Source organism: Asterias amurensis, chromosome 2, assembly GCF_032118995.1.
Source record: "Asterias amurensis chromosome 2, ASM3211899v1".
In the NCBI taxonomy this organism is placed as follows: domain Eukaryota; kingdom Metazoa; phylum Echinodermata; class Asteroidea; order Forcipulatida; family Asteriidae; genus Asterias; species Asterias amurensis.
Genome location: NC_092649.1, coordinates 14,533,837 through 14,542,874, shown reverse-complemented (window position 1 = coordinate 14,542,874; position 9,038 = coordinate 14,533,837).

Sequence of the window (9,038 nt, the reverse complement as noted above, 5' to 3'; positions counted from 1 at the left end):
GGATCTGAAGTAGTTGAAAAGTAAAAAAATTAAGCATTTATAAAGTGTCATCTATTTGTTAAAGACAGTATGCTAACTTGTTGAAATACAAGACCCTTATATACACAATCATTTGTCAAACATGCCAGAAACACCAGGGCAAACCCTTCTTTCCAAGATATATACAATTGGGTCTCTCACCAGCCTTACGCCCAACTTAAAAGAGGACGCAATAATGGTAAAGTGTCTTTGGAAAAAATTGCAATTGAATTTAACTTTAGCGATACAACACTATCTTGGAATGGTTTTGAGAAATTGCACACAAATTACTTTGGATATGATTTGGTAAGTAGAATATAACCTTAGAATTGTTACTGTAGATGGAGAATGATTACCTCTGAAATTATTGGCACAGTACACTATTAATTTGGCTTGGCATGAATAGAGAACACAACATTAAGTTGTAAAAATAACATCAGCAATCATTGCAATGGCTCAAAAAAAGCCTACCCTCCGAATGCAACATAATGATTTACAAACTTAGTAGGTAGATCATCTCTATTGAGTGATTTTTGGTTCTGAGAAGAACCGGTGGGCTCTATATTTCAGACAGTATACTCTGTCCGTCAGGAGACTGCTGGACTCCAACTCTTGCATATACAGGTGAGTGGTAGCTGAAGATGCAATTTGGAGCAGGAAGGGAGTGTATATAGTCCTAAATGAATTGACTTCGGGTATAGAAGACCCTAAGTCTGGGGGGGGGGGAGACTGGTGATGAAGAGACTAGGTTCCAAATCAAATTGACTTCGGGTATAAATGACCCTAGGTCTGAGGAGGGGGGGGGACACTGGTGTATTGCTTCGGACAATGAGGTGGTTCTTCAATGTGAATAATCTGAAGAAGAAAAAAAAGCACTAATTATTCATTTAATTATTAAAGTCATCTAGCAAGACATTGCATGGCTGTTATTTAACAATAATTACGACAATACAATATCAACATGAAATGTTATCGAGAGATTGTACAAGGTTGCTTTGAAGATGACTTGAACAGTTCAACATGAACTAGAAATGGTGTGAAGTGATACAACAAAACTGTACAGCAGGAATTTACATGATAAAATCAAAGTCACCAAAACATCAAGTAAAAATCATGTTTCAGAGTGACACAAATCATTTGGTTGGTAAGTTTTTTTAAAGGGCTGAACAACACATTGATAGTTTCAAGAGATCGCTCACCATTGGGTCATGAACTTGTAGTGGATAGGACCATTGATTCAGCATAGCAAGTTTTTGGGGACTCAACACTCTGCTTATCAGAGATGGCACAGTTGTGGCTTAAGAATAATACAAGTTTAATAAAAGTTAATTCATAAATACCTCAGCCAGTCACGCTTGGTGGAGAGCGCTTCACGTGGGGGTTGAAAGGTTGAAAATTTAAAAAAGTTTTGAGGGACTCAACATTGTGCTCATCAGAGATGGCACAGTTGTGACTTAGGAATAATACAAGTTTGTTTAATAAAAGTGTAATCAAAACACAAGGTTCATAAAATCTGTATATACCTTCAACGATGATACGGCAATCTATGTTGTAGAACCTTCAGCGATGTTCTTTTGTTCCAGGTTAACATGCTTTCATCATCTGTGCTTGCAGCAGCCAACCCTGTCTAAGGACAGCCAGCATAGCTACCTAAATGAAATAAATGCAAACTAGACAATATAATTCCGAAAATTGAAACCACAAGAATGCCACATTTTGGAAAAGACTTGACAAATGATTTTCAGTAAATTTAAATACTGATCATCATCTTAGTGATTCAGGAGAAACATGAGTTTGGAGCTTTCCACATAACAACCAACTTGGTGACCAATCCAAACAAAGTCAAGCCTAACATTGAAGGGTCTGGTAACAAATTGGTCAATGTGTTGTCCAGCCCTTAACCCTTTCAATACCACATTGTTTATTGCAAGCGCCCAACCGGATACCGCATTGTTGACAAAGGTCACAATGCTGTGTACCATATTTTTTCATACTAAACAAAATATAACGCAATTTACAATGTGTACTGTTTTCAATCTTGATTTTCTGTGGGAAGACATTATTTTTTTTAAAATATTGTGCATGCACTTTGTAGCATATGAAATGACCTTTCCTAAGATGTCAAATTTGTATATATTTTATCTTAATTTTGTTTGCAAGGTTTCTTGCTGAAAAAAAATACTTCTATTTTTATTCGGGATTTCTGTTTCAAGAAAAACAACAAGATTTTCAACCTATTGTCTAAAGAAAAGTTTGTAAAAACTTCTCAGAAAATTTAACCGTTTTTATTATAGGCTTCCGTTTCCTTTTGTACCATAATCGGAACCTATTTTGCTGAAAAATCTTATCTGTTTTGAAAGTGTTCAGCTACCACTAAACTTCCCAAGTCTTTTTATAGAGTCACTATAGGCAAACATATAACCCAAAACCTCCGTGCAATGAGCAGACATGATGGTGATTTTTGACGAAAAAAAACGGAAGCGTGAAATCTTAAGGTGTACTTTTCTCGGAAAATCACAATGGCGACCCCCTATACAATACATACCATTGCAATGCTTGGTAAACAAGCAACCCGGAATTGCATTGCGCGGTCGAGTAAACTCGATAATGGTATTGAAAGGGTTAAAGAAACAATTCTTCACTATTCCCTCGAACTCGCGGCCGATTCGTACCAAGCGCTGGAAATTGACCAACGCTGGGAAGGATCAAGGTAATGTACATCAGTTAAAAAAACTCATGTTACCTGTCACGCTGTGCAGCCATGGTACATGCATTTTTGTTGCATGTCACGTAATTGGTTCTCAACCAATCGAACTTCACAATTTGTCACAGAGGTAAAACAATACAATTTGACCAACACAGTTTCAAGAGATTGTACACCATTGGGTCATGATCTTGTAGCGAGTTGGAAATTTATTCAGCTTAGAAAGTTTTGAGGGACTCATAATTGTACATGTACTTATCAGAAATGGCACAGTTGTGGCTTAAAGGAACACATTGCCTTTGATCGGTCGAGTTGGTCTTTGAAAAGCGTTTGTAACCGTTTGTCAAAAAAATGCATATGGTCAGAAAGATGTTGTAAAAGTAGAATACAGTGATTCACACAAATATGCCTCAAAATTGCAAGGTTTTCCTTCTACCTCGTCGACTAACACGGTTGGCCATTTATGGGAGTCAAATTTTTGACTCCCATAAATGGCCGACTGTGTTAGTTAGCAAAGTAAAAGGAAAACCACGCAATTTTGAGGCAAATTTGTGTGGATCATTGTATTCTACTTTTAAAACATCTTTTCAATCATATGCATTTTATAACAAACAGTTACAAACGCTTTTTATAGACCAACTCGTCCAACCAATGCAACGTGTTCCTTTAAGAATAATACAATTTTAATAACAGTGTAATCAAAACACAAGGTTCATAAAATGTGCATATACCTTCAATAATGTCATGCCAATCTATGTTGTAGAACCTTCAGCGATGTTGTTTTGTTCCAGGTTGACAAGCTTTCATCATTGTCACTAGCAGCAGCCAACCCTGTCTAAGAAAAGCCAGCATGGCAACCTAATTGAAATCAAAGCAAACATGACAATTTAATTCCCAAATAAAAATCAGAAGAATGCCACATTTTGAAAAATACTTGACAAATGATTTTCTTAGTATTTGAGAAACAACATAACATCTTTCCACATCACAACCAACTGGGTGACCAATCCAAACAAAGTCAAGCCTATTGAAAAGGGCTGTGTACAATTGGTTTGAGATAACTTAACCCTTTGCGCGCTATCGGCGACTACAGTCGCCCAGCAGTACTGTGAGTAAATAGATGAGGAATTCTGGGAAACTATTGACCCCTGACCCTCATCCAGCTGCATGCATCTAGCTATACATGTATGCAACGATATTTCATCGAAAAAAACGATCTTTTGTCCCAAATTTTCTCACAATTTCCGATCAAAAAGCTGTACACTAAGACAAAAGGCGGACACAATGGACGTCCATGCAGCATTTCTGGAAATTTTTCAGGACTCAGACTCTGGAGAATCAGACTTTGAAGAGCTTTTTTCGAGAGATTCTGATGTGCTGAAAATGCTGTATGTGTACTGTGTACGTGTACTGTGTACTTGTCAACGATAACGATGTACATGAACACGACACTGCTGGGTCTGCCGGCAGCAGCGATGGGTCTGGATCAGTCGATGGCCCCGATGAAAATCGACAGCAACTGGGCTTGGCAGCCGGTGATAGAATAGTGGTAATGAAATAAGCGTATCTCGGTTATTCTTTATCCAAAACCCATAATGTTTACTGCATTAGATGGGAAATAAAATACTGAGTAAAAAACTTATTTTGCAATTTAGCCCAAAACACTGTCTTCACAGAGTAAAAGTCTTGAGGAACAATGTATGTGCGTTTTAGTAGTGCCACACAGGAAATTCAGCGCCAGGGGAATACTGTAGGTACAACCTGTAGCGTGCTAAGGGTTAAGAGAATTTAAGCACAAAAGCAGCTCCCATGTTGCTATTTGAAAATTAGTAGAATGAACCGTCTTAAAGGCAGTGGACACTTTTGGTAATTGTCGAAGACTAGCCTTCACAGTTGGTGTATCTCAACATATGCATAAAATAACTAACCTGTGAAAATTTGAGCTCAATCGGTCATCGAACTTGAGAGATAATAACGAAAGAAAAAAATACCCTTGTCAGACGAAGTTGTGTGCGTTTAGATGGTTGATTTCGAGACGTCAAGTTCTAAACTTGAGGTCTCAAAATCAAATTCGTGGAAAATTACTGCTTTCTCAAAAACTATGGCACTTCAGAGGGAGCCATTTCTCACATCAACCTCTCCCCGTTACTTGTTACCAAGAAAGGTTTTGTGCTAATAATTATTTTGAGTAATTATCATTAGTGTCCACTGCCTTTAAGGGACTGGATAAAAATGTGCTTTGGGAAAATTGAAGGGTTGAAACAAAAAGTATACTTAACGATTTCTTTGAGGGCAGTTCAAAGCATCTTTCTAACCATTGTTCTGGTGATGCTTAGAGGCAGTTGTCTTCATGGGGAGTCAAGACGATGTGTTCATCACTGCTGTTCTCATTAAACTGTTTCTGTTCAATCTCTAACATCCTGAAAAGTGGTCCACTTGAGTGTTCCGACCCTCTTGAAGAGGCTCCTTGATCTGAAGTAGTTGTACAATAATAAAATCGAGCGTTTACAAAGTATCATTTATGTAGTTACTGAGAGCCCTACAATTCAAGAGTTATATGCCAAGTTGTTGAAATACAAGACACATGTTTACAGCATCCTTTTGCAAACATGCCAGAAACACCAAGGCAAACCCTTCTCTCTAAGATAAACATAACTGGGTTTTTCTTACCCGCAATACAAAACACACAGGACCTTTATGCCCCGCTCAAAGGACAGAGTTATAATGGTAAAGTATCTTTGAAAAAATTCGCAATTTAACATAACTTTAGCGATTCAACACCAACTTGAAATGGTTTTGATAAATTCCACAAAATTACTTCGGAAATGATTTGGTAAGTAGAACATAACCTTGGAATTGTTATGATAGATGGAGAATGATTACCTACAAAATTATTGGCACAGTAGAATATAAAGTTGGCTTGGCTTGAATAGAGAACACGTCATTGAGTTGTAAGTAACATTAGAAAATTGCATACCCTCCGAAGCTTGGCAACATAATGATTTCCAAACTCAGTAGGTAGATCTCCAATGAGTGATCTTTGGTTTTGAGAAGAACCGGTGGGTTCAGTGTTTCCGACAGTATACTCTGTCTGTCAGGTAACTGCTCAACTCCAACTGTAGATGGGTGTTGGAGCAGGAAGGGTGTGGTGAAGTCAATATGGTCCTAAATGAAGTGACTTCGGGTATAGAAGACCCCAAGTCTTGGGAGACTGGTGACGAAGAAGGTAGGTTCCTAATCAAATTGACTTTGGGTATAAATGACCCTAGGTCTGAGAGGGGAACTGGTGTTTTTCTTGGGACAATGAGTTGCCTTTTCAATCAGTGAACAATCTGAAGAGAAAAAAAAGACACACATTCATCATTTCATAAAAAGTCATCTAGCAAAACATTGCATGGCAGTAAGTTAACAATACAAACGGCCACACAATGTCAACAAGAAATGATATCCAGATTGTACAAGGTTGGTGTGAAAATGACTTGAGCAGTTCAACATGAACTAGGTATGGTACCAAGAGATGCAACAAAACTGGACAAAAGGAGTCATGACGAAATATCAAAGGCACCACAACATCAAGTGAAATACAAATTTCAGAGTGACAAAATTCATTGAAAGGGCTTGACAACACATTGATAGTTTCAAGAGATCGTACATGAAAATTTATTCAGCTTAGCAAGTTTTGAGGGACTCAACATTCTGCTTACAAGTTTAATAAAAGTGTAATCAAAACACAAGTTTCATAAAAAGTGCATATTATACCTTCAATAGTGTCATGGCAATCTATGCTGTAGAACTTTCAGCGATGTTCTTTTGTTCCAGATTGATGCTTTCATCCGCCAACCCTGTGTAAAGACAGCCAGCTAACAACCTAAATGAAATCAAAGCATACATGACAACATAAATCTCATAATAAAAATCACAAGAATGCCATATTTTGAAAATTACTTGACAAATGATTTTCGATTATTTGAATACGGCTCAACATCTAAGTATTTGAGGAGCAACATAACATGAGGTTGAAGCTTTCCACATCACAACCAACTGGGTGACCACCCCAAACAAAGTCAAGCCTAACATTAAAGTGTTTGGTTACAATTGGTCAAGTTGTTGTCCAGCCCTTTAAAAAACTTACCAACCAAATGACTTTTGTTACTCTGCAATTTGTATTCGTACTTGATGTTTTGGTGCCTTTGATATTCCATTAAAATTCCTGTTGTATAGAATACATTTGTTGCATGCTGTGACGGGGTCCATGGCGTTTTGTAAACCTGAGGGGTAAAATGGCACCTGAGAGGAAGCAGAGGGTGCCATTTCCCCCCTGAGGGTGTACAAAACCCATGGACCGCAAATCACAGCATGCAACTATTGTCTTGTTCTACCTTTAAAAATGATTATTCCTCTTCTGAAAGTGTTACACTCTGCGCTGTGCAGCCATGACACTTGCATTTTTGTTGGTTCTCAACCAATCAAACTTCACAATTTGTCACAGAGGTATAACAATACAATTTGACCAACACAGTTTAAAGAGATCGTTTACCACTGGGTCAGCTTAGAAAGTTTTGAGAGACTGCTTATCAAAGATGGCACAGTTGTAGCTTTAAGAATAATACAAGCTTAATAAAAGTGTAATCAACACACAAGGTTCATAAAATGTGCACATACCTTCAATAGTGTTATGGCAATCTATGTTGTAGAACCTTCAGCGATGTTCTTTTGTTCCAGGTTGACAAGCTTTCATCATCGGTGCTAGCAGCAGCCAACAATGTCTAAGGACAGCCAGCATGGCTACCTAAAATGAAATCAAAGCATACATGACAAAATAATTCCCAAATAAAAATCACAAGAATGCCACATTTTGAAAAATACTAGAAAAATTACTTTCTTAGTATTTGCGAAACAACATAGCATCTTTCCACATCAAAACCAACTGGGTGACCAATCCAAACAAAGTCAAGCCTAATGTTAAAGGGGATGTATACAATTGGTTTGAGACAATTTAAGAGAATTTAAGAACAAAAACAGTTCCCAAACATGTTACTATTTGAAAATCATTAAAAGGAACCTTTTTCATGGCGCTTTTGAAAAATTGAAGGGTTGAAACAAAAAGTAGAGTCAACGATTTCATTAATGGTTGGAGGCAGTTGTCTTGATGGGGAATTCAGATGTCATGTTCATCACTGCTGTTCTCATTGCTCTGTTTCTGTTCAGTCTCTACCATTATGAAAACAAAGTGGTCCGCTTGAGTGTTCTGACCCTCTTGAACAAAATTCAATTTAAAAAGAAGGATGCAAAGAGAAAGCAATTTGAATAATTTATTTGAAAAATTACACTAACTTAGCTTGGAAACAATTTAAAACTGGAAAAAATTATTTTGATTGCAAACGTCCGAGGACTGAATCAGGTTAAAAACATCAGAGAGGTATGACCTCAGTGCATATGACAAGGTTTGTTTATAAGAATAATAAAAATAATATTGAAGTCTTATATAGCGCACCTATCTACCAAACAAGGTACTCAAGGCACTGAGTATATATAAACCTTCAGAAAGATAGGTTACTGCAGTGGTGAATTCTGAGACCCAATTATGCAACACCTTTATAAGGGTTTACAAGGAGCTACGGCATATTCAGCAGCCAAAGCCAAGAAAAAAGGGGCGCACGTGGGATCAATGACTTTATGTCCCATTCGTAGGACGAAGCAATTAACAAGTGTCTTGCTTAAAGTCACCTGGAAATAAAAATTTTTCTTTCAAACATAAGAGTATATGCTTATTAACAATAAAACAATTTTTTTAGTAATTGTTTTTCACGATTTATATGTTTAAAAAATATATAAAGTTGTTTGGGGGGGCTGACTCCGCCTACCCATTTTGTGACGTAATTCAAAGCAGACTTTGCCTGCAATGCGTATAGTAAACACACGTGCAAAGTACATGTACGCCCAAATGTGAGTTGGTACATTTCAAAAAGTGTTTTTCTGCATTCAGCAGCAATACACCTGTTCTGCATTGCCTGAAAAAAAAATTGTTTTTTGTTGAAACGTACAAACTCACGACTTGGTCCGTACATGTACTTTCCAATTGTGTTTACTCTACGCATTACAGGCAAAGTCTGCCTTGATTGACGTCACCAACAGCGCCCTCTCGGGTCGGGGTCTACTCTTAAATTTGTAAATAACATAAGAACGGATTTTTTTAAACCTTAGTTAACTGTTTATTCACATTCTACTCATCAAAACACATATATTAGTGACAAAAGCTTTATTTTGAAAAAATACCACTTCCAGGTGACTTTAAGGACACAAGTGTCACGGCTGG